General features: G+C 31.0%; 1 protein-coding gene across 1 annotated transcript in view; it reads left to right on the top strand.

The window, feature by feature from the left end:
- gli3 (GLI family zinc finger 3) overlaps window positions 1–22,034 on the top strand; it is a 149,112-nt gene that overhangs the window by 87,848 nt on the left and 39,230 nt on the right. The gene's annotated exons all lie outside the window — the stretch shown is intronic.

The following is a 22,034-nucleotide window of genomic DNA, read 5'->3' as shown; positions in this document are numbered from 1 at the left end:
TTTTTTTTTTTTTTTTTTTTTTTTTTTTTTTTTTTTTTTTTTTTTTTTTTTTTTTTTTTTTTTTTTTTTTTTTTTTTTTTTTTTTTTTTTTTTTTTTTTTTTTTTTTTTTTTTTTTTTTTTTTTTTTTTTTTTTTTTTTTTTTTTTTTTTTTTTTTTTTTTTTTTTTTTTTTTTTTTTTTTTTTTTTTTTTTTTTTTTTTTTTTTTTTTTTTTTTTTTTTTTTTTTTTTTTTTTTTTTTTTTTTTTTTTTTTTTTTTTTTTTTTTTTTTTTTTTTTTTTTTTTTTTTTTTTTTTTTTTTTTTTTTTTTTTTTTTTTTTTTTTTTTTTTTTTTTTTTTTTTTTTTTTTTTTTTTTTTTTTTTTTTTTTTTTTTTTTTTTTTTTTTTTTTTTTTTTTTTTTTTTTTTTTTTTTTTTTTTTTTTTTTTTTTTTTTTTTTTTTTTTTTTTTTTTTTTTTTTTTTTTTTTTTTTTTTTTTTTTTTTTTTTTTTTTTTTTTTTTTTTTTTTTTTTTTTTTTTTTTTTTTTTTTTTTTTTTTTTTTTTTTTTTTTTTTTTTTTTTTTTTTTTTTTTTTTTTTTTTTTTTTTTTTTTTTTTTTTTTTTTTTTTTTTTTTTTTTTTTTTTTTTTTTTTTTTTTTTTTTTTTTTTTTTTTTTTTTTTTTTTTTTTTTTTTTTTTTTTTTTTTTTTTTTTTTTTTTTTTTTTTTTTTTTTTTTTTTTTTTTTTTTTTTTTTTTTTTTTTTTTTTTTTTTTTTTTTTTTTTTTTTTTTTTTTTTTTTTTTTTTTTTTTTTTTTTTTTTTTTTTTTTTTTTTTTTTTTTTTTTTTTTTTTTTTTTTTTTTTTTTTTTTTTTTTTTTTTTTTTTTTTTTTTTTTTTTTTTTTTTTTTTTTTTTTTTTTTTTTTTTTTTTTTTTTTTTTTTTTTTTTTTTTTTTTTTTTTTTTTTTTTTTTTTTTTTTTTTTTTTTTTTTTTTTTTTTTTTTTTTTTTTTTTTTTTTTTTTTTTTTTTTTTTTTTTTTTTTTTTTTTTTTTTTTTTTTTTTTTTTTTTTTTTTTTTTTTTTTTTTTTTTTTTTTTTTTTTTTTTTTTTTTTTTTTTTTTTTTTTTTTTTTTTTTTTTTTTTTTTTTTTTTTTTTTTTTTTTTTTTTTTTTTTTTTTTTTTTTTTTTTTTTTTTTTTTTTTTTTTTTTTTTTTTTTTTTTTTTTTTTTTTTTTTTTTTTTTTTTTTTTTTTTTTTTTTTTTTTTTTTTTTTTTTTTTTTTTTTTTTTTTTTTTTTTTTTTTTTTTTTTTTTTTTTTTTTTTTTTTTTTTTTTTTTTTTTTTTTTTTTTTTTTTTTTTTTTTTTTTTTTTTTTTTTTTTTTTTTTTTTTTTTTTTTTTTTTTTTTTTTTTTTTTTTTTTTTTTTTTTTTTTTTTTTTTTTTTTTTTTTTTTTTTTTTTTTTTTTTTTTTTTTTTTTTTTTTTTTTTTTTTTTTTTTTTTTTTTTTTTTTTTTTTTTTTTTTTTTTTTTTTTTTTTTTTTTTTTTTTTTTTTTTTTTTTTTTTTTTTTTTTTTTTTTTTTTTTTTTTTTTTTTTTTTTTTTTTTTTTTTTTTTTTTTTTTTTTTTTTTTTTTTTTTTTTTTTTTTTTTTTTTTTTTTTTTTTTTTTTTTTTTTTTTTTTTTTTTTTTTTTTTTTTTTTTTTTTTTTTTTTTTTTTTTTTTTTTTTTTTTTTTTTTTTTTTTTTTTTTTTTTTTTTTTTTTTTTTTTTTTTTTTTTTTTTTTTTTTTTTTTTTTTTTTTTTTTTTTTTTTTTTTTTTTTTTTTTTTTTTTTTTTTTTTTTTTTTTTTTTTTTTTTTTTTTTTTTTTTTTTTTTCTTTTTTTTTTTTTTTTTTTTTTTTTTTTTTTTTTTTTTTTTTTTTTTTTTTTTTTTTTTTTTTTTTTTTTTTTTTTTTTTTTTTTTTTTTTTTTTTTTTTTTTTTTTTTTTTTTTTTTTTTTTTTTTTTTTTTTTTTTTTTTTTTTTTTTTTTTTTTTTTTTTTTTTTTTTTTTTTTTTTTTTTTTTTTTTTTTTTTTTTTTTTTTTTTTTTTTTTTTTTTTTTTTTTTTTTTTTTTTTTTTTTTTTTTTTTTTTTTTTTTTTTTTTTTTTTTTTTTTTTTTTTTTTTTTTTTTTTTTTTTTTTTTTTTTTTTTTTTTTTTTTTTTTTTTTTTTTTTTTTTTTTTTTTTTTTTTTTTTTTTTTTTTTTTTTTTTTTTTTTTTTTTTTTTTTTTTTTTTTTTTTTTTTTTTTTTTTTTTTTTTTTTTTTTTTTTTTTTTTTTTTTTTTTTTTTTTTTTTTTTTTTTTTTTTTTTTTTTTTTTTTTTTTTTTTTTTTTTTTTTTTTTTTTTTTTTTTTTTTTTTTTTTTTTTTTTTTTTTTTTTTTTTTTTCTTTTTTTTTTTTTTTTTTTTTTTTTTTTTTTTTTTTTTTTTTTTTTTTTTTTTTTTTTTTTTTTTTTTTTTTTTTTTTTTTTTTTTTTTTTTTTTTTTTTTTTTTTTTTTTTTTTTTTTTTTTTTTTTTTTTTTTTTTTTTTTTTTTTTTTTTTTTTTTTTTTTTTTTTTTTTTTTTTTTTTTTTTTTTTTTTTTTTTTTTTTTTTTTTTTTTTTTTTTTTTTTTTTTTTTTTTTTTTTTTTTTTTTTTTTTTTTTTTTTTTTTTTTTTTTTTTTTTTTTTTTTTTTTTTTTTTTTTTTTTTTTTTTTTTTTTTTTTTTTTTTTTTTTTTTTTTTTTTTTTTTTTTTTTTTTTTTTTTTTTTTTTTTTTTTTTTTTTTTTTTTTTTTTTTTTTTTTTTTTTTTTTTTTTTTTTTTTTTTTTTTTTTTTTTTTTTTTTTTTTTTTTTTTTTTTTTTTTTTTTTTTTTTTTTTTTTTTTTTTTTTTTTTTTTTTTTTTTTTTTTTTTTTTTTTTTTTTTTTTTTTTTTTTTTTTTTTTTTTTTTTTTTTTTTTTTTTTTTTTTTTTTTTTTTTTTTTTTTTTTTTTTTTTTTTTTTTTTTTTTTTTTTTTTTTTTTTTTTTTTTTTTTTTTTTTTTTTTTTTTTTTTTTTTTTTTTTTTTTTTTTTTTTTTTTTTTTTTTTTTTTTTTTTTTTTTTTTTTTTTTTTTTTTTTTTTTTTTTTTTTTTTTTTTTTTTTTTTTTTTTTTTTTTTTTTTTTTTTTTTTTTTTTTTTTTTTTTTTTTTTTTTTTTTTTTTTTTTTTTTTTTTTTTTTTTTTTTTTTTTTTTTTTTTTTTTTTTTTTTTTTTTTTTTTTTTTTTTTTTTTTTTTTTTTTTTTTTTTTTTTTTTTTTTTTTTTTTTTTTTTTTTTTTTTTTTTTTTTTTTTTTTTTTTTTTTTTTTTTTTTTTTTTTTTTTTTTTTTTTTTTTTTTTTTTTTTTTTTTTTTTTTTTTTTTTTTTTTTTTTTTTTTTTTTTTTTTTTTTTTTTTTTTTTTTTTTTTTTTTTCTTTTTTTTTTTTTTTTTTTTTTTTTTTTTTTTTTTTTTTTTTTTTTTTTTTTTTTTTTTTTTTTTTTTTTTTTTTTTTTTTTTTTTTTTTTTTTTTTTTTTTTTTTTTTTTTTTTTTTTTTTTTTTTTTTTTTTTTTTTTTTTTTTTTTTTTTTTTTTTTTTTTTTTTTTTTTTTTTTTTTTTTTTTTTTTTTTTTTTTTTTTTTTTTTTTTTTTTTTTTTTTTTTTTTTTTTTTTTTTTTTTTTTTTTTTTTTTTTTTTTTTTTTTTTTTTTTTTTTTTTTTTTTTTTTTTTTTTTTTTTTTTTTTTTTTTTTTTTTTTTTTTTTTTTTTTTTTTTTTTTTTTTTTTTTTTTTTTTTTTTTTTTTTTTTTTTTTTTTTTTTTTTTTTTTTTTTTTTTTTTTTTTTTTTTTTTTTTTTTTTTTTTTTTTTTTTTTTTTTTTTTTTTTTTTTTTTTTTTTTTTTTTTTTTTTTTTTTTTTTTTTTTTTTTTTTTTTTTTTTTTTTTTTTTTTTTTTTTTTTTTTTTTTTTTTTTTTTTTTTTTTTTTTTTTTTTTTTTTTTTTTTTTTTTTTTTTTTTTTTTTTTTTTTTTTTTTTTTTTTTTTTTTTTTTTTTTTTTTTTTTTTTTTTTTTTTTTTTTTTTTTTTTTTTTTTTTTTTTTTTTTTTTTTTTTTTTTTTTTTTTTTTTTTTTTTTTTTTTTTTTTTTTTTTTTTTTTTTTTTTTTTTTTTTTTTTTTTTTTTTTTTTTTTTTTTTTTTTTTTTTTTTTTTTTTTTTTTTTTTTTTTTTTTTTTTTTTTTTTTTTTTTTTTTTTTTTTTTTTTTTTTTTTTTTTTTTTTTTTTTTTTTTTTTTTTTTTTTTTTTTTTTTTTTTTTTTTTTTTTTTTTTTTTTTTTTTTTTTTTTTTTTTTTTTTTTTTTTTTTTTTTTTTTTTTTTTTTTTTTTTTTTTTTTTTTTTTTTTTTTTTTTTTTTTTTTTTCTTTTTTTTTTTTTTTTTTTTTTTTTTTTTTTTTTTTTTTTTTTTTTTTTTTTTTTTTTTTTTTTTTTTTTTTTTTTTTTTTTTTTTTTTTTTTTTTTTTTTTTTTTTTTTTTTTTTTTTTTTTTTTTTTTTTTTTTTTTTTTTTTTTTTTTTTTTTTTTTTTTTTTTTTTTTTTTTTTTTTTTTTTTTTTTTTTTTTTTCTTTTTTTTTTTTTTTTTTTTTTTTTTTTTTTTTTTTTTTTTTTTTTTTTTTTTTTTTTTTTTTTTTTTTTTTTTTTTTTTTTTTTTTTTTTTTTTTTTTTTTTTTTTTTTTTTTTTTTTTTTTTTTTTTTTTTTTTTTTTTTTTTTTTTTTTTTTTTTTTTTTTTTTTTTTTTTTTTTTTTTTTTTTTTTTTTTTTTTTTTTTTTTTTTTTTTTTTTTTTTTTTTTTTTTTTTTTTTTTTTTTTTTTTTTTTTTTTTTTTTTTTTTTTTTTTTTTTTTTTTTTTTTTTTTTTCTTTTTTTTTTTTTTTTTTTTTTTTTTTTTTTTTTTTTTTTTTTTTTTTTTTTTTTTTTTTTTTTTTTTTTTTTTTTTTTTTTTTTTTTTTTTTTTTTTTTTTTTTTTTTTTCTTTTTTCTTTTTTTTTTTTTTTTTTTTTTTTTTTTTTTTTTTTTTTTTTTTTTTTTTTTTTTTTTTTTTTTTTTTTTTTTTTTTTTTTTTTTTTTTTTTTTTTTTTTTTTTTTTTTTTTTTTTTTTTTTTTTTTTTTTTTTTTTTTTTTTTTTTTTTTTTTTTTTTTTTTTTTTTTTTTTTTTTTTTTTTAAAACAATAGAAAGACAAAAGGATGCACTGTAGCTTTTATAGAAGCTAGAGGAGATGTTTTTTTTGGAAGTGTGCAGCTTCATCAATGAAATTCGGGACAGGGGAAAATCGATACAGCACAGTATTGCGATATTTTGCATGGCAATATAGTATTGATACACATACACATTGATTTTTTTTTAAATATAAATGATTAATATTGCAAATATAAGTTAAACTTTTGGTACCAGAATAATAAAATCTATTGTTTTTGTCAGTCCACCAGATACATTTTGCTGCAGTAAAAATTATTGAGGTAAACAGACTGAAAACTTTAACCTATTAGATATTTTTGACATTGACAGTTTTTCTTTTGAGACATCATTTGCAGTTGAAAACAAGTTAATAAATTGCAATGTATGGCAATGTAGGCAGTGAAACGCGATGTATCGCAATACAGTTTATCGTAAATCAAATAAAATCGCAATAATATTGTATTGAGACTTAGGTATCGAGATTACACATCGTGGAGAGAAATAAGAAACTGCTTTGATTTCTTTTTAAAACATGGGGGAAAAGGCACTGAGCAACTTGGCAAGAAAATTAGTAAATTTTAAAACAGTTTTGCCTTCTTTTTCAGGTAACTTTGTTGTACCCTGTTTTTACTTATTTCTGGCTAATTTTTGGGCCACGTCTTGTTGCTCATTGCCTTCTCTCCATGCTTTGAAGAAGAGAAATCCAGCCACGCACCTATATATTTTTATGATTTGACTTATTTGCAACCAACATTTTCCTGATTTTCTGTTGTGACAAAAAAAAAGAATAAAAATCCTGCTTGACGAGTCGCTGTAAATACTCACATTTGAATATCGTCTAGACTAAAACAGAATGTGAAGTGGAGCCATAAATTACAGAAAGAATTGATGATTATTTCATAATCGCATCTGATAATTTGTGTCCAGATACGGCTGCTGTCACTGAAACGCAGCGCAGAGAGACGAAGGCCACTTTTTCATCCTCCTCTCCAACTGTCCAAAACCCATTCTGTGTGACTTCATAGGTCACCCCTCTGTGGTGCAGTCACTGGTTTCCCTCCCTCTCCCCCATCTCTCCTCCCCCCTCTTTAATACTTCCTCTATGGAGTAAGTCGGGGGGACAGGCGGTCACGCAGTAGCTGGCTTCATGATTAATGGTGTTTATTCTTGACAGAAGGCTCCTTTATTTATCTGCATTGCAGTTTCACTGATACTATCAGTCACCTGAATGAAAAATATTCAGTCATACCAATTTTGCAGTATAATTGAGTAGAGTCACTTCCTTTCAGTTTTCTTCCCCCCTCGCTCTCCTCTCCCACTCTATCTGGCAGCCTTATCATCGCCACAGTAATTTTCGCGCTGCGTTGTTTGATATGGAGAGGCTGGCTTTAGCCGTATTTGACATAAAGCCTCTTCAATTTTCACTGGAGGAAAAAAAAAAGAAAGTTGTGCACCACTCTGTGAAAATGTGCGAAGAAGAAGAAGAGGAAGGGGGGAAAGTATCTCTGCCCTTTTTTTCTTCTGAGGCAATTTCAGGATTTAGAGAGAAAGGAGATAAATGCTTAAGCAGAAATGTGGGCAGATTGAAGTTACAGTATATCTATTTTTTTGTAATACACCAGTTTCAGAAGCCTAAATGGGCAGTGTAGTCCTTTTTTTTTCTATTCAGCCTGTGCACATGGAGCGTGATATTTTGAAGGCACCTGTGTGTTTTGAGAATGATGGATCCAGCAGGTTGAGTGGAAAAAAAAGAGTTTGGCACAGCAGATATTTGACAAGGCCTGTAAAGGTTTTAGGGTTGAGTCATTACCCGTGGAGATCTGTTAAGACATGTTCCAAAAACTCGACTTACCAGGCTAGGATTACCTACGCTGAGGCTGCTCCTGCCGCTCTGTGTATATTTGTATCCGTCCTCAGTTATTAAATATCACATGCATTTTTAATGGGTTTTTTTGCTGTTTGCTTAATGGTTTATGACTCATTTAGTAATGGCAAATCTCAACTAAAGAAATGATTCCTTGTAAAACATTTTTACTTGTGCAAATCTGATTATTCTTTAAGCAAATGTTTCCTCTTTATTGTAATTTCTTCACTGTTTGTCCTTTGAAATTAATTTTAGGCTCCATTATAAATTGCAAAAAAGGTACATTTCGATAAACGAGGAATGCATTAATCTCTGATACGAGCCCTGCGAATTTGCACGTGTAACACATTAGTGGATTTGATTTTCTCTGCTCGAGTCATTTGCCCCCTCTTCGTGTTTGAGATCTCAATTTGTAGCTCTCCCATGGAGCACAATGGAGAACCAGGTCTGAGGGGAAGAGATAACAGGCAGGTGCCAACAGCTCTGCGCTAATGTGTGCGCGCGTGTGTGTGTGTGTGTGTGTGTGTGTGTGTGTGCATCAATGCTCTCTATCACACACACACACACACACGTTTGGAATATTTTCTCGCATGTGCTTGTGTATTGGTTTATTTATTTCACTGTCATTTTTAGTTTGAAATTCTTCCCCTTTTATTTTTTTGATATGAAATACATTAAATACATATACATTTTCCCCTTTTTTCAAATTAACCTTTATTGGCTTGAATGTTCAAGTTGCATTTATTGCCAAAGCATGTTTGGATTACATGTTATTTTAAACAAGGTAACGAAATAATTAAAAGATAACAAATACACTTTAATCCCTTGAGAAACGTTCACTACAGCGCTTTCTTTTAACGTATGGCAACAGTCAACATGTTTTGCAGCTAATATTACACGCTGACTTTTCTGCCCACATAGAAAGTGCAGTTTTTGAGCATAAGAAATATGTCTCACATCCTTTTATTTCTCACAGTGTAGCGAGATGTGAGATTCTGTCTCAGCCTCGGTTTTGTGAAAGAAAAAACACAGTCCGGCCTCTCTGATCAGTTCTCACCGTCGTACATTTCAGACTACATTTAAATCTCAGACATATAATAATGTATAGTTTGCAAAGAATATGCATTATTAATTAGGGCTGCATCTAACAATTTTTTCATGATGACATTTCTGCCTGTTATTCTCATGAATATCGGTTTTATCTATAAAATGTCGGTGGTGTATGCTGAAAATGCTGAAAATGATCAGTTTACAAAGATAAATTACAAAGAAAAGTTGTAAATCCTCACATTAGAGAAGCTTGAGCCAGACACTGCTTTCTATTTTAGCTTGAAAAATGACTGAAACAATGAAAGAATGAATGAGTGATAAAAATATTTGCTGATTAATTTTATGCAGTTAGTTATAATTCTTATTTCATTTGGCTCAATTCTTGAATGTGATTTACTTTTTTTCAAATTTCTGAACAATTAATTGTTGTTAACAGCAGATTCAAATTCCTCAATTATTCAAGAAAATTGCACCTTTTTCAACGTGTATGCACGAGAATTTTTTTATTTTTAAGTTTTGAGCCATTTCATGCAAAGTGATGCATTACATTTTAAAGATTGTCAGATAAACATGTATATGCCATAAATATCTATGACCTGGAATGTTTTTTGTGTTTGCTAAATTGGGAAATTACCTGCCAGGTGACAATAATGAACTTAGGAAGTGTATATATAGGGCTTACCTACAGAATTATCACTAACATTTTACACAGAGGAACAACCTCAACAGCAACTGCATAACTTTACATGAAAGCTCAAAGATGCTTTTTTCCCATTTACAGTACATGTACTACACAAGTTAATTAACTGTATACATACACATGTACAAGTAGGGCAATGTGGGACACCAGGTAAAATGGGATAAATAAGGCTTCCATCTCGGGCTCTTTAAATATTTTATACACATTACACTTTGCTTTTTGGGGGAAAGAGTTTTGAGTATTTAATGCATGCAGATGACATGAGAAAGAATTCAGCTACATTTTTTTTCCAGAATTATCCATCAGTGAATCAATCCGATGCATGGATGTTTAATATGGCATTTAATATGTTTTAAGTTTCTACAATATTTCACTTGGCAACATATTTTCTTCATAGCAATACAGCAGAGACACATAAAAAGTTTTAAAAGTAACATTCAAGGTAAGTATTATAGGTTTTTTTAAACCGGTAATCTATCAAAAACTGCCGCACATTACGTCACTGCACCCTATACTTTTTTGTGTAGTACAGTATTGTACAGTGTCGACTTTCCCCTGTAGACTTGTTTAATGTTGAAATTGGAATCTGAAAAGCTTTTCAGCTCGACAAAACTGACATTCTTGTATTTTGAATGTTTAAAAAAAAAAAAGAGCCAAAGCATTTGAAAAATACTGTTATTAATCTACTAATCTTCTCAGCTCCAAACGTCATGTGCAGCAATCCTTAAAACAGCATTTAGTTTGAATGATGTATCACGTTCGTAAAGAGCACAGTCTTTAGTGGTTTTGGTGGTAACTTACTCGATGGGTGTGGCGGGCTGTCACTTTTATGAGCCGTGCCGGTTCTTAATTGGCTTTGTAAAACGACCCTCCTCTCATTGGCGGGGAGCTATTAGAGAAACAGCGGTGACTGTCAAGATATTACTGACAGCACGCCGCCTCACATCGTCTCTGCGACCTCAGGCAGCCGCTGTCCTGACGCCTGCTTCTCCTCGCAAAAAAATAAGCTGTAAATCCAATGCTGATTTTAAAAATGAAATATTTTGCTCCTTACCTAATGCTCAATTATCTAGTTCTCTTTGAATGGAGTCTTTTTTTTTTTCTTTTTTAACTTTGCCCTACAGACGTCATGCTGTAGCAGTGTAGAAATGTGGAATTTCCATTACTCTGATCTCTGGGCTGTGGGCTCCAGACCCCGCGATCCCACTCTGGGGGCCAGTTACAGCAAGTAACGAGACCAGGGGAACAGGGTCATAAATCCTCTCCAGCTCTCCTCTTTTTCCATCCCTGCGTCCCTCCCTTTTCCTTTTCTCCCCTCTCTCCATCTTTCCTCGTCAAGCCTTCAATATATGATTTAAGAAACCGAAATGCAACGATGTAAAATATCGCCACATGTTTAAAAAATGCCTCTAGTTCAGCTAAAGACCAATTACAGTTTTAATGTGAGAGGAAATGAGTTCATCGCCTCCCTTACAGCTTCCGCACCTCCTCTCCTCCCTTTTTCTATTTGTTTATCTTCTAAGTCACAGAGAATTTCACTCCTTTTACACTTTTCCCCCACCAATGCAAATTAATTCATATCACATAAAGGGATTCTTTTCTCTCAGCCCTTTGTTATCGCCCTTATCAGATGTGGCGTCCATTACATCTGATAGTGTGATAGTTTCATCTAATAATGACGAAAGGAAACCCTTCACTACTTCTGTCTCCCATGATACTTCACTTTTTTCTTCTTTCGGAGGAGGGGGTGGGGGGTTGGGGGGTCGGTTTGTGAAGTTTTCCGGCGGGAGCTGCACACATATGTGCAGTCATGCACGCAGCTGCAGGGTGACCACACTTGTAAGAATGCAGCTCTTTGTTGCATGCATGTCGTTTTTTGACATCCGTGTGGGTGATTTTGCTACTAAATAAAGCTGTGAGGACTTGTCCATAAAGAGATGAAGCAAGAATAAAAATGCGATTCCCTCCCATTTATATCAGTTTTGTGTCACATCTTTGGATAAACACGGGTGTAGATGTCAGGATGGACGCAGGGGACACGTCCTCCTCAGTATTTAGAGCATGTGCATTTGTCTCAGCCCTCTCTCCTCTGTGTCATCATTTATGATGACGTCATTACGTTACGTCACACGCGGTGCAAAAACGAGTGATGGCGCAACAAGAATAAATGATGAATCCACCTTCCTTTGCATTCTTAAAAACTAAATAATGTACATAGTTCAAATAACTTATAGAGAATTAAGTGATATTTTGTTTATATTTCTACTTTCAGAAATATTTTATATCAACATGTTTTGTGTTTTTATTTTAAAAAAATCAATTTTAATGATACAATTTTAAACTTTTAACAGTTATGTCTTATTTATTTACATTACTTTTTAGCTTATTTTGTGCAGATTTTCGGGATATTAAGCATTGCACTCCAAGAAATGACATCACAATAAGCAGAAACACCAATGTTGGCACTGGCCTTTACTTTTGCAGAGTTCAAAGCGTTTATAACTAGATGAATGCTGAAAATATACAAATTTGTGCATTAAAAATCCACCGCAATGGAGGTAATTAAATGCAAAATTTTCTGGCAGGGGACCCCAAAGCATACATTTAATTTGTGTCCCCCAAACACTGAAACAAACGCTACGCCCTTGTCGGTAGATCCAAAACTTACAGCGGCCTGTGTTTAAGCCCCTCAGAGCTTCATCAAGCCCGAGCTTGGCACCACCACGCACTCAGCCCCGTCATGATTAAATATCAAGGAACTCCACATGACATTTTATTAGTCCAACAAGATGGATGAAATGGCCAGAATAAAGTAGGCTGTGTCTTTTCACTTTCCCACCAGCACTTGCCTTTCTTCTGTCCGGATTTTCTTTTTTCCTTCCCCTCCTCTAAAAGAAGTATGTATTAGGAAAACGTGATGGATTTCACTCTGAGAAGGAGATTTTCAGCGCCGAGAAGGAAACATATATTTTTGTGTCTTGTACCTGATGCTCCTGTTCTCCTCCCTCTGTGTCTCAGCTCTCCCCTCCCGACTCCCCCTCCTTTTTTCTGTTGTTCTACCTCAGATCTCTGTCTGAAGGATTAACCATCTCCAGCAGTGTGTCTCTGCTGTCTTGTAGCGCTGTGTATTGTTTGTGATTTGCTCGGGCCCATCCGTGCGGCTGCTCATTTCAGCAGCCCAGCGTGACGTGGTGAATAGAGGTGGAGGGGGGATCCACGCCGCTCCTCGCAGCCCTGGGCCACACTCATTCTCCTCACCTGAGATGGTGCGCACGCAAGACGCGCACGCTCATTACCTAGACTTGCCGGGGTAGCGAAGGCGATGGGGTGTGGAACCTGAACCCTGTTTGGCTGCAGGCGTCAGCTGAGTTTTTGTGTAAAGGCACCGGGGCCATCGAGACATTACTTAAGAGTAAAAGGAGAGATAGATGTGCTTCCTCCCTGTTTTCACAAGTTTAACACTTCAACACCCAGGAGTCCCCTCCCGTCTGCTCTGTAGCCCCGGGCATGCCAGAGGAACTCAAAACACTGACTGAGAGCGAGCGCTAATTCCACCTGAGCTTGAAAAAGAACTCAAATCAAGTAAAAAGTGGAGATGAAGGTGGATTGGTCCATGCAAAACAATCACTGTTTGTAAAATCAAGCATGGGAGAGAAACAAAAAAGAACATGTTTTTTTGTCTCGTGTTTGTTTCCAGCCCTCCTTGAAATTACAGGAAAAAAGGCAGCCTCATTTTGTGTAATTTCACTTTCATGTTTTCGTTTCCCCTCGCTATACACTCTGTTGATTCGTTTTGGTAGACGTTCTTATCTCGATGGCTGAAATTACATTTAATTGCAGTGTGGAAAAATGGTTTTCGAAACAGGCTGCAACAAGAAAAAAAAAAAAGCCCCTGCTGCGTGGCAAAGCCAAACATGAACTTTTCAAAACTGCGTAATTTGGAACGAGCGGTGCAAAGATGTGTCGCTCTTTTGATAAAGCGTAATCCCACAACTTATTCAAGGAGCGCCGAGGAGCCTTGATCTAAAACAAGCAGCGTTCTTCATGTGTGACACACCTTCAGCGGGTTCGTGACTCAGGCGGCGGTTTTAACCAGATCCTCTGACACCTGGACCCGTTTGTTATGACTTGAGCTTGTCACACTCAGTGGCTCCTGTTGATAAACACATGTTATCACTCCAGCGGCGTGGAAGTGATACGTGCCTACAGGGATATGCTCTGCACTCTTTCGGCTGCTTATATGTAGACAATGTGAGTGTGGCTGAAACACACGGGGGGAGGAGACGGAGAAGGAGAGTCGTGGGTATTCAGCTGGACAGCGAGTGTGTGTGTGTGAACTGACTCTGCAGCGTATGGGAATGTCTGGCACGCCTCCAGAAGTATCCCACAGAGAGGGAATCCTGCTTGATGTGACCATGAATAGAAAGCCATCCCCACCTCCCTGAACCCACCCAGGCCTTTGATGTCAGGGGGTCACACAGAGACCTTGCAGCGCCGGGGGGACATAGTTACCCTGAACGCCTGGCAACATCACCGTGCCATGCCAGGCTCGCGGTCTGCTCTGCCCAGCGAGCAGAGAAACAGAAAAAAAGTAGAAAGGAGGAAACTCAGAGCACATGGGCCGCAAACTAAAACTGTTAAGTACAAGTTACTGAAAAATACAAATTGAGTTCCTCGGGTTATAAAAAGTGCATTTCAAATTTGCAGCCAGAGACTGACAGATTAGATCTCTGCAACATCTGTTGTTTTGCTTCTCTCTGAGAGAGTAAAAGCCTAAAATATAATAACTGCATCCTTTGTGTTCATGCATGTCTTAAAAAATGTTATGCACGCATCTGTCTGTGCGGTGATTCAGTTGGCAGATGTAGTTTGGTAGCAAAAAAGTAGAAATGGTAGTGTCGTCTGCCAGTGGGCGGGTTTCCATTAACCCCGAAATGGCGCAAAAATTGAAATTGCAAATATAAACTACGCCAAATGGAAACTCATCTAAAATTCCAATATATTTGGAAAACTTTTTACGCTTGCTTGAGGTGGTGTTTTGGGTGATTTAAAAAATCCATATTTCGCAAAACTGCATTGGAAACACTTTTCGCTTTTACAGGTCACATGATGCTATGGCTATGCGCTTGTCAGTGGGAACTTGCTCCCTCGGACATGATGCAGCAGGAGCTACAAGAGGTGATATTGCATTATATAACTCTTCAAAAGTTGAGCGGATCATCCAAAAGTTTAGGATCCACAATTTTTCTGTGAAATTGTGGACTATCACCTCCCAGAAATACAGAAAATGTGGCCGCTCCCATGTGTAAGAGGTTAGCCTTTCTATTATCGCTTGCATAACATGCCTACATCGCCTTTGATTGGAAATAATGACCGCTAATGTGGTGGCTGTGATGTTTTGCAAACGTTTTGATCATCCATGGCCATGTTTCTTGGAATGATATTGCAAGAAGAGAAGTCACATAACATAATTCAATGGAAACGCAGTCATCTTGCAATTGTGTTTTATCGTCGTTTCAAAAATATCACTTAAGTTTTGTGTAAATCTGTAATAGAAACCCAGCTAGCATTGTGTTGTTTTGGCATGCCGGGTGCCGTTACTCCTCATGTGCCGTAAAATGAGCATCATTAACTGTGAGTTTACAAGTTGCAAACTGTTGCTTTCAATCCACCAAATATATAAGAACATTTAATGAAAACGCTCTTTTAGCACGTATGTGCACAACACTGTTGAGAGCCGATATCTCCAACACTATTTCCACCAGCTAAATCTGCACAGTTAAAGCGTCATCTTACTGACCTGTCATGTCGTCAGAAAAGTTCATTTCGAGCAGATACTGACAATTCATTTTAAAGCCTTTATCTGCAGATATCAATAATGTACTGATATTGTCGTGCATTCCCAGTAAACACACTTATGTGGAGAATAGAATTAAAGCACAATACACCTACAACACATCCATGTGGTGTTGCTGACGTGCTATCAACGAGTGAAATCCATCACTGAAGTATAAATCAAAAACTGAGCTGTAGCTATCTGTGCCTGCAGTTCTGTTAACCCCTTGTGTCAACCATGAATCCATCTGTCAAGTTCAACTTTCAAGATGGTCAGCATAGATGACAGGTCCTTAACGTGTTCACAACAAAAAGTTTTAACACTTCAAACTAAACTTTAAACAAAAAAACCTCCATCTGCTGAGAAAGACCATGGGATACGCTTGAAAGCTCCGTGCAAGAGAGTAAACCAAAACTGGTTATTCCAGGCTTTTTGAAACCCAAATCAGTAGCCGATTTGACAATAAAAACAGAAAAATATGTCAGTGGCAACTCCTCATCTGTGTGACAGCCTATGAAATATATATTTTCAAATCTGTCGACCTTTTGTGGCGACATTTTAATTAATCATTTTCCAAAGCAGCAGCTGCAGAGGTCAGTGGTTGACTGAACTCAAGCTGGATGTGAAAGTCAGAGAAAGTGAGAGTTTTGCTGCTGAAATTGTCATTACTAATGTGGAAAATGAAGTCATTGGAATGTGCTTCAGTGGCAAAACTTAATGAAGACTTTCTCATCGAACCATTAGGAGGCCAGAATATATCCACCTTCTGTTTGTGTCTCAGCCTGTCTGTCTGTCTGTCTGTCTTCTCTCCCCCTGTCTCAGCTCCCTCTCCTCTCTCCTTGGCTCTCAGCTGGCTCTGTTCCTGTGGCCCTTTGATCTCTCTGAAAGGGTTTGGAGCTTTAAAGTGCTTCTGTTTCCGCTGTCAGGAGCCCCTCTCTTCCTCCTCTCTGGTTTTGGTTTTCAGAGCGGTGGCAGCCTGGTGCTGTGGCTGGGTGGGTCGGAGGGGGGTTTCTATGAGGTGGTGAGATTGAGGTGAGGTTGGGGGGGTGATGCTGTCAGCCTCGGTCAGGAGAGGACCTGACACTCGACTGATCCCAGTTCCCTCTAAAACCCCAGTTCCCACCTCACTCAGCCCCTTGTGGCCACAGGTGTAACATGTCAGGACAGATTGGTTGCATTTTTGTACTTCCTTCTTTATATTTCTTAATATAGCATCATTTTAACAACCAAGGACTTAATTTACCTTCAACAATAAAAAGGTGCTTTGCATTTGTGAATGTTGTTACCACAAATTAATGCAACGAATGGAAGTTTGCAATCATAGAAGGACAATTAAGGATTGTACATTTGTGCAAACCATGAGTAGGTTAGATTTGTGTGTTTCATACATATATCAATGTTTCTAAAGTGGCATAGTATATAAGTTTAGTCATGCAGAGGTGGAGAAGGATGGTGGATGGCTTGACATCTGGGCAAGAGACACCTGCCAAGCTTCAGACCAACAAACAACAAAAGCAGTTCCTTTCTAGCGCGTGATCGCTGCATTTCCTGCAGCTTTTTTAACCATCGGACTTGGGTATTTTTTAGCGACTTGTTGCTGTGTTATCAATGGGGACAGTGCCCCCAAAACCATGTGTTTTAAGCCACAACACAATCTTTTCTTAACCATAATCAAGTGTTTTTTGTGCCTAAACATAACCACGCCTTAACTACAGCCAGCTGAAACACAAAGAGAAGAAGTAAAGGTTCAATGTATCTGCTACATAATAAAGTACAACAAAAAGTACAATGCCAACGCTTATTCGGGATGATTGCGTTGATTAATGGCCTCTATATAATGCAGGTGGCAATGTAAGTGATCCCCATAATGAACCATTTCTGTTGCTTCTTCTTGCAAAGGTGGAGATATAAAGTTTTGGAAGTATTTCCATTGTCTTTCTCTGTCAGTTTTCTTGGTGATTCTTTGTGATGATTTCTCAAGCTGGACTGTTGTTGCTATCGTGACTCCTCAATCTTTATATTTTGTCTTTTTTTAAATCTCCTTCCTGGACCACTCGAGCAGCTGTGGATGAAAAAAAGTGATAGCCTATGAACACTAGCAGTTGCTGGATTATTGGATTTGGACTCACCAATTTCCTGTACCCTTCTGCAAAGCACACATCAAGAAATTTTCATTTTATTTCATGCGAGACCATTTCATGCTCGAGCTAAAAGTATTTCGCAAAAGCCCGCTTCCTGTTATAGCAGACCGCTGTGTCAATACCACCAGGTCTAACTGCTGCGCCACAATGATACCTTCTGTCCTAAGTGAAGTCATCAAGCTTCACCACAACTGTGTGTTTCTACTGCAGCTTTCACCCAACAAAAATTATTAGTGTTGATATAACCTTGTTCCAAACAAAGATTCAAGGTCTGTTTACATGAACACACACCCCTCCGCGAAACCTCAAGATCTTTTGGGGGCATATTTACACTTGGCAAGTGTGTATTCATCCGTTGAAATAAGACGACAGTTTAAAATCCACAGACCGCCCCGTGTAAACATGCAATGTCTTAAAGAGGCGCTGGCTGGTTTAAGCGAGGCCACGTGAAAGGAAATGGCTTCCATATGTCAGAGGCTCAGTCTCTCCTCGTGCCCTGTTTGCAGGATGTCTTCTGTGAGGGTTAATAGGAATTAAAAACCTACGAAGGGAAGTAGAGGAGTAAAAGGAGAAAGTTTTTTTCTGTGGCGAGGCAGAGAAGCCTGCGGTACAGCTTTGATGTAAATCTTAAATCAGGTGTAACTAAGACGCTGCGCACACCTACTCAGCGCACACACAGGGAGAACATTCCTGCACACACACACACTGCACGTTGTCAGATTACTTCCTTTTTTTCGTCATGTTGATTAATGCATACTGGCAGATGCTAAGACGATCACGGCCCCGCAGAGAGCGGCGGACACTCTCTTTGCTTTTTCTCTCACAAGTACAGAGACGACGCGCAGCTCTCCTCCGAACCATCCATCTCTTCCCTGTCCTCCTCAAATCCCCTCACACCTGGATCGGCACCCCTGGAGACCGCTTTTTCTACTGCTTCTCCAGCTCCCCTTTCTCTTAAGTCTTCTCTGTCCGCCCTTCCCTCCAAATTCATAGTCCATATCTTCACACACTCCTCCTGACTACTGTTCAAGCTCTGCCTTTCCTCCCTCTCTGCAGCCCTCACCAACTTTCCCTTTTCACCTTTCAACACACCGGTCTGCATTTCCCTTCGTGCCACCATCTTCCCACCAATCAACACATGTGCTCTCTTTCCTTTTGTTGTCTGATCACCTCGTTTTTTTCGCTACGCTCGGCCCCTGTTCTAAGTTAATTGGAAAAACAAGCCAGGCCGAGGCATTTAGCCAGGGCCAGGGTAGGGAGATGCAGCCAACGCATGACAGGGTTAATCAGTGTCATGGCAGCCAGAGTGGGTGTCTGGCTCTCCTCAAACAGGCGTGTGGAGGACCAGACGAGGAAAAAAAACAACAAAAAAACGTCATGAAATCTTTCTACCTTTCCTTCTGGGGTCATATTTCTACATTGAGACTGTCTCAAACGTCATATGCAGCCATTTCAGGGACACAGAAATATTTGTCCCATATACTTTGCCTGTAAAATGAACTCATACGTCTGGAAATCTTGGAATTTTAAATGTATTCCACTGACTTGTGTATGAAAATGTCATGTGCAGTTTTACTCAAATGCACTTTGAGTGTTTCCATTTTTTATACTTTGTACTCCAAGACATTATTCTGATAGTTTTAGTTTGTTACTAGTTTGAAGACTGAGATTTTACATACAAAACACACCATGAACTTACAAACCATGCAACGTGCCTTCATACAACTGTTTGTATAATATCTGATGAGTTTGCGCTTCAGGAATGGCATTGTCACGTAACTTTATGCGCTTGACATAAAGTTATGTACGTTAGGTATAGGAAAAGAAATAACTGGGCACTGTGACATTCAACGTAAAATTATATATATACAGCACTAATATATATATATATATATATATCTATATATATATATATATATATATATAGGTAAGGTTTAGGAAAAGACACATGGTTAGGTGTAAGTTAAGTTTAGGAAAAGAAGCATGGCTGGCTATTGTCACATTATGTACTTAACGTAAAGTTATACAGGTTAGCTTGAGGCAGGTAAAATTGCATGGGTTAAGTTTTTGCAAGTAAAGATACATATATAAGGTTTAGGAAAAGAAACGTGGTTGGGCATTGCCATGTCGTGTATTAAGCATAAAGTAATATAGATATGGTTCAGGAAATATGAAAATATCTTAAAATAACTCAAAGTTTGCTTGGTTTCATACGTGCCGTGAACACTTTTCTCCTGGGAGAAAGTCCTGTGTTATTTGACCCATCAACAACCTGCAACCTAACATAAACTTTCACTCCTCCTCCTTTACTCTCAGCACACTGGTCATGTGATGGCTGCCTTTACGTGGGGTTATATAAAAACTGTGATGCATAACTTTTTTACATACACTTCTACTTTTGGTACTTAAAGTACATTTTGCTGATAATACTGTAGTAATATTTCTAATGCAGGACTTTTGATCACATTGTAAATATTTTTACTGTGTAGTATGATTGCTTTTAAAGTATCTGAAAACTTCCTCCACTGCTGGCGTGATGCTATTTATCATCAGTGATAAATCAGATGCTTTGTGTGTTTCCCCTTTACGACATGTGTTCTGTGTGTGTGAGATGCATGGTCAGCCATGTGACATCAAAGCTAGCGTCACTCTGCAGCTGTGTTGTCGATGTGTGTAAATGAGGCGTGTAATGGTGGCGTGTGGGCACATGACTTGCTTATCATAAAACACACTCTTTCACACGCCTGTTTTGAGGTGCGCGGTTGCCCTCAGCAGCGTTGGCTCGCTAGGTGTGGAGGAAGTAAATCAATCTGTGTGTGAATCTTTTGACAGGAGACGTGCAGAAACTCACCAATCAAATGGAGGTGAAACAGAGAAACAATGCATGATGGTTGTGTTGCAGTGTCAGATAGGGGTCGACAGATCATCTGCCTTGTTGATTACTGAGGTCGATATTTGGCATTTTGGTGATTATCTGCACTGGTATTTTATTTTATGGTCGCTGATAAAATGAATTAAAAAGTGCAAAGAAAGTGTCAGCATGGGAGAAACTTTTACTTCGTAAACCTCAGGGAGCTATTTTTATCTATTTATTTTTTATCTAAATTTTCACATGACTAATTAAAGAAGTTGCATAAGACTTGCTGTATATGATGTTGAGGGATTCAGTTTTGATTAATCATTTGCTAAAAGCATTTAAACAAAGATTGTGTCTGAGTTTATTATATTCCAACTTCGAAATTTTACACAAAATAATTCATTTTTATATATTCATTTTTTTATTGTTAATGCATATTGGTTCCAAATATCAGTTATTGGTCTCATTAACTACAAATAATATATATTGGTATCAGCCCTTAAAAACAATATTGGTTGATTCCTAATCCTTTAATCTGTGACCTTTGCACCTTTTAACAAAGTTCACTAGAGTGTTTCACATACACCTGCTTCAGCATCACTGAGACATGTTGTCACATGCTTGAAGACGGTGAAAGTCTTTAAAAATCGTCCCCCTCTGGGCTCATTACGGAAAGAGGACAAAGTTTGTATGTGTGAATGCCTGTGTACACATATGTCTGCCTGTCCTCCAGTGTGTGTGTAGTTTCCGCTCCTCAGCGCTCATTATTTGCCCTGGCCTGAGCTCTTTCATTAGGGGGGCTGTGAAGTGGAGGGGCCGGTAGGGGATCAGGGGACGGGGCGGAGGTCGTAATTGGGCTGTTCCGCTCCCCTGGCCTTCCTCAAGGTCACTGTGAGACAAACTCCGGGCCAGGTCTCTCACTCTCTCGTCCCCTTTCTCCCGTCTTTTCCCACCCTTTTCCATCCCTCCTCACCTCCCTCTCTAAAAACCCCCACTTTCTCCTCTCCCTCCCTTCGTCGCTCATCCTCTCCTTCTCCTGGGGTCTTTTGTCACAGTAGACTGGTCCACTGGGGAGCCACAGAAAAGTGGAGGGGCTAATTCAGTCTAATCTCTGAGCCTGTTAATGTCTGGCTGATATGTGGATTTCTCCACATCCTCAGGGGAAGGCCTTTGTGGTGAAGGCCATCATTATGAAGTTTCCTAGCCCTCCTAGCCAATTATAAGAGGGGAGACAAATTAGTTCATCTCAAACTTGGCTCCTAAGAAGTTTTTTCTGATTGTTCTCAACTTTATTTCACATCTCACACCATAAGAGACGATTCACAGTAAGGGTTTTTGATAAAAAAAAAAAAAGAATGGCCCGATAGCGCTCATACTTTCTTTTTGAAGAAAAAAAAAGATTGTGCATCTTGTGTGAGACTCGCTGATGGATTTTGTACAACATTGTATCCGTCATGTGCAATTCCGTACACGGGTTTCAGCTCAAAGCCAAGTTTGAAGCCATCTGAGTAAAGTGGTGTAGCGTTGCTTGTCTGGCGCTGGCCAGCGGTGAGCTCGGTCTAACGTTTCCCTCTGATTAAGACACAGTGGTGAAAGCTGCCTTTGATCTGAGGAAATGTCTGCGTAGGGAGCAGTTGGAATGCAGCGCTCTCCTCTCCGCCTTGCAGATGGAGGGAGAGCGATAGTGTCACAGTCCATTTGTCTGACCGCGCCGCTGCCAGTCCACCCACGGTAGTAAAATCTGGATGGTGGCAGCCGGTCGGGCCTAATGAAATGAGCGTGATTTTTAAATTGTTATTGATGTTTGTTTACGCAATGTGTGTGACATAAGAGCAGCGGTTTGCAATGGTGGTTACTGCTTTCCTAAGCACTGAACTTCAGTACAAATACCCTGAATTTATACTTGAGTATTTTCATTTTATGCTACTTTTTACTACATCTTCGAGGCAAATATTGTCCTTTTGACACCACATTTATTTTTAAGTTAAACTACCCTGCAGAATAAAAATACTTAAACTACCTTCGTCAGCTGCAACATTAAAGTGATAAACACATTCATGCATCAATAATTATAATCCAGTAATATAATATATATGAGTCCAAACTAGGATGTTCTGCATAATGAGTACTTTTACGTTCAGAACTTTGAGTGTATTTTGATGCTAATACTTTTAGTACTTTTACTTGAGTACAGTTGTGAATGCAGGACTTGTAACTAGTATTTTTATACTGTTGTGTTATTACTTTTTCCTATTTTCTTAATATATCTACCTTTTCATAAAAATGCAATTAAATCATAAGATCATTATTCGCATGTGGTGACTTAAAGGATAACTCACCCTGTGATACGTTAAGTATGTGAAA

The sequence above is a fragment of the Plectropomus leopardus genome, chromosome 21 (assembly GCF_008729295.1).
Source record: "Plectropomus leopardus isolate mb chromosome 21, YSFRI_Pleo_2.0, whole genome shotgun sequence".
NCBI classification, from domain to species: Eukaryota; Metazoa; Chordata; class Actinopteri; order Perciformes; family Serranidae; genus Plectropomus; species Plectropomus leopardus.
Note: the sequence above shows the minus strand (reverse complement) of the source record. Positions and strands in the feature narration are given on the sequence as shown.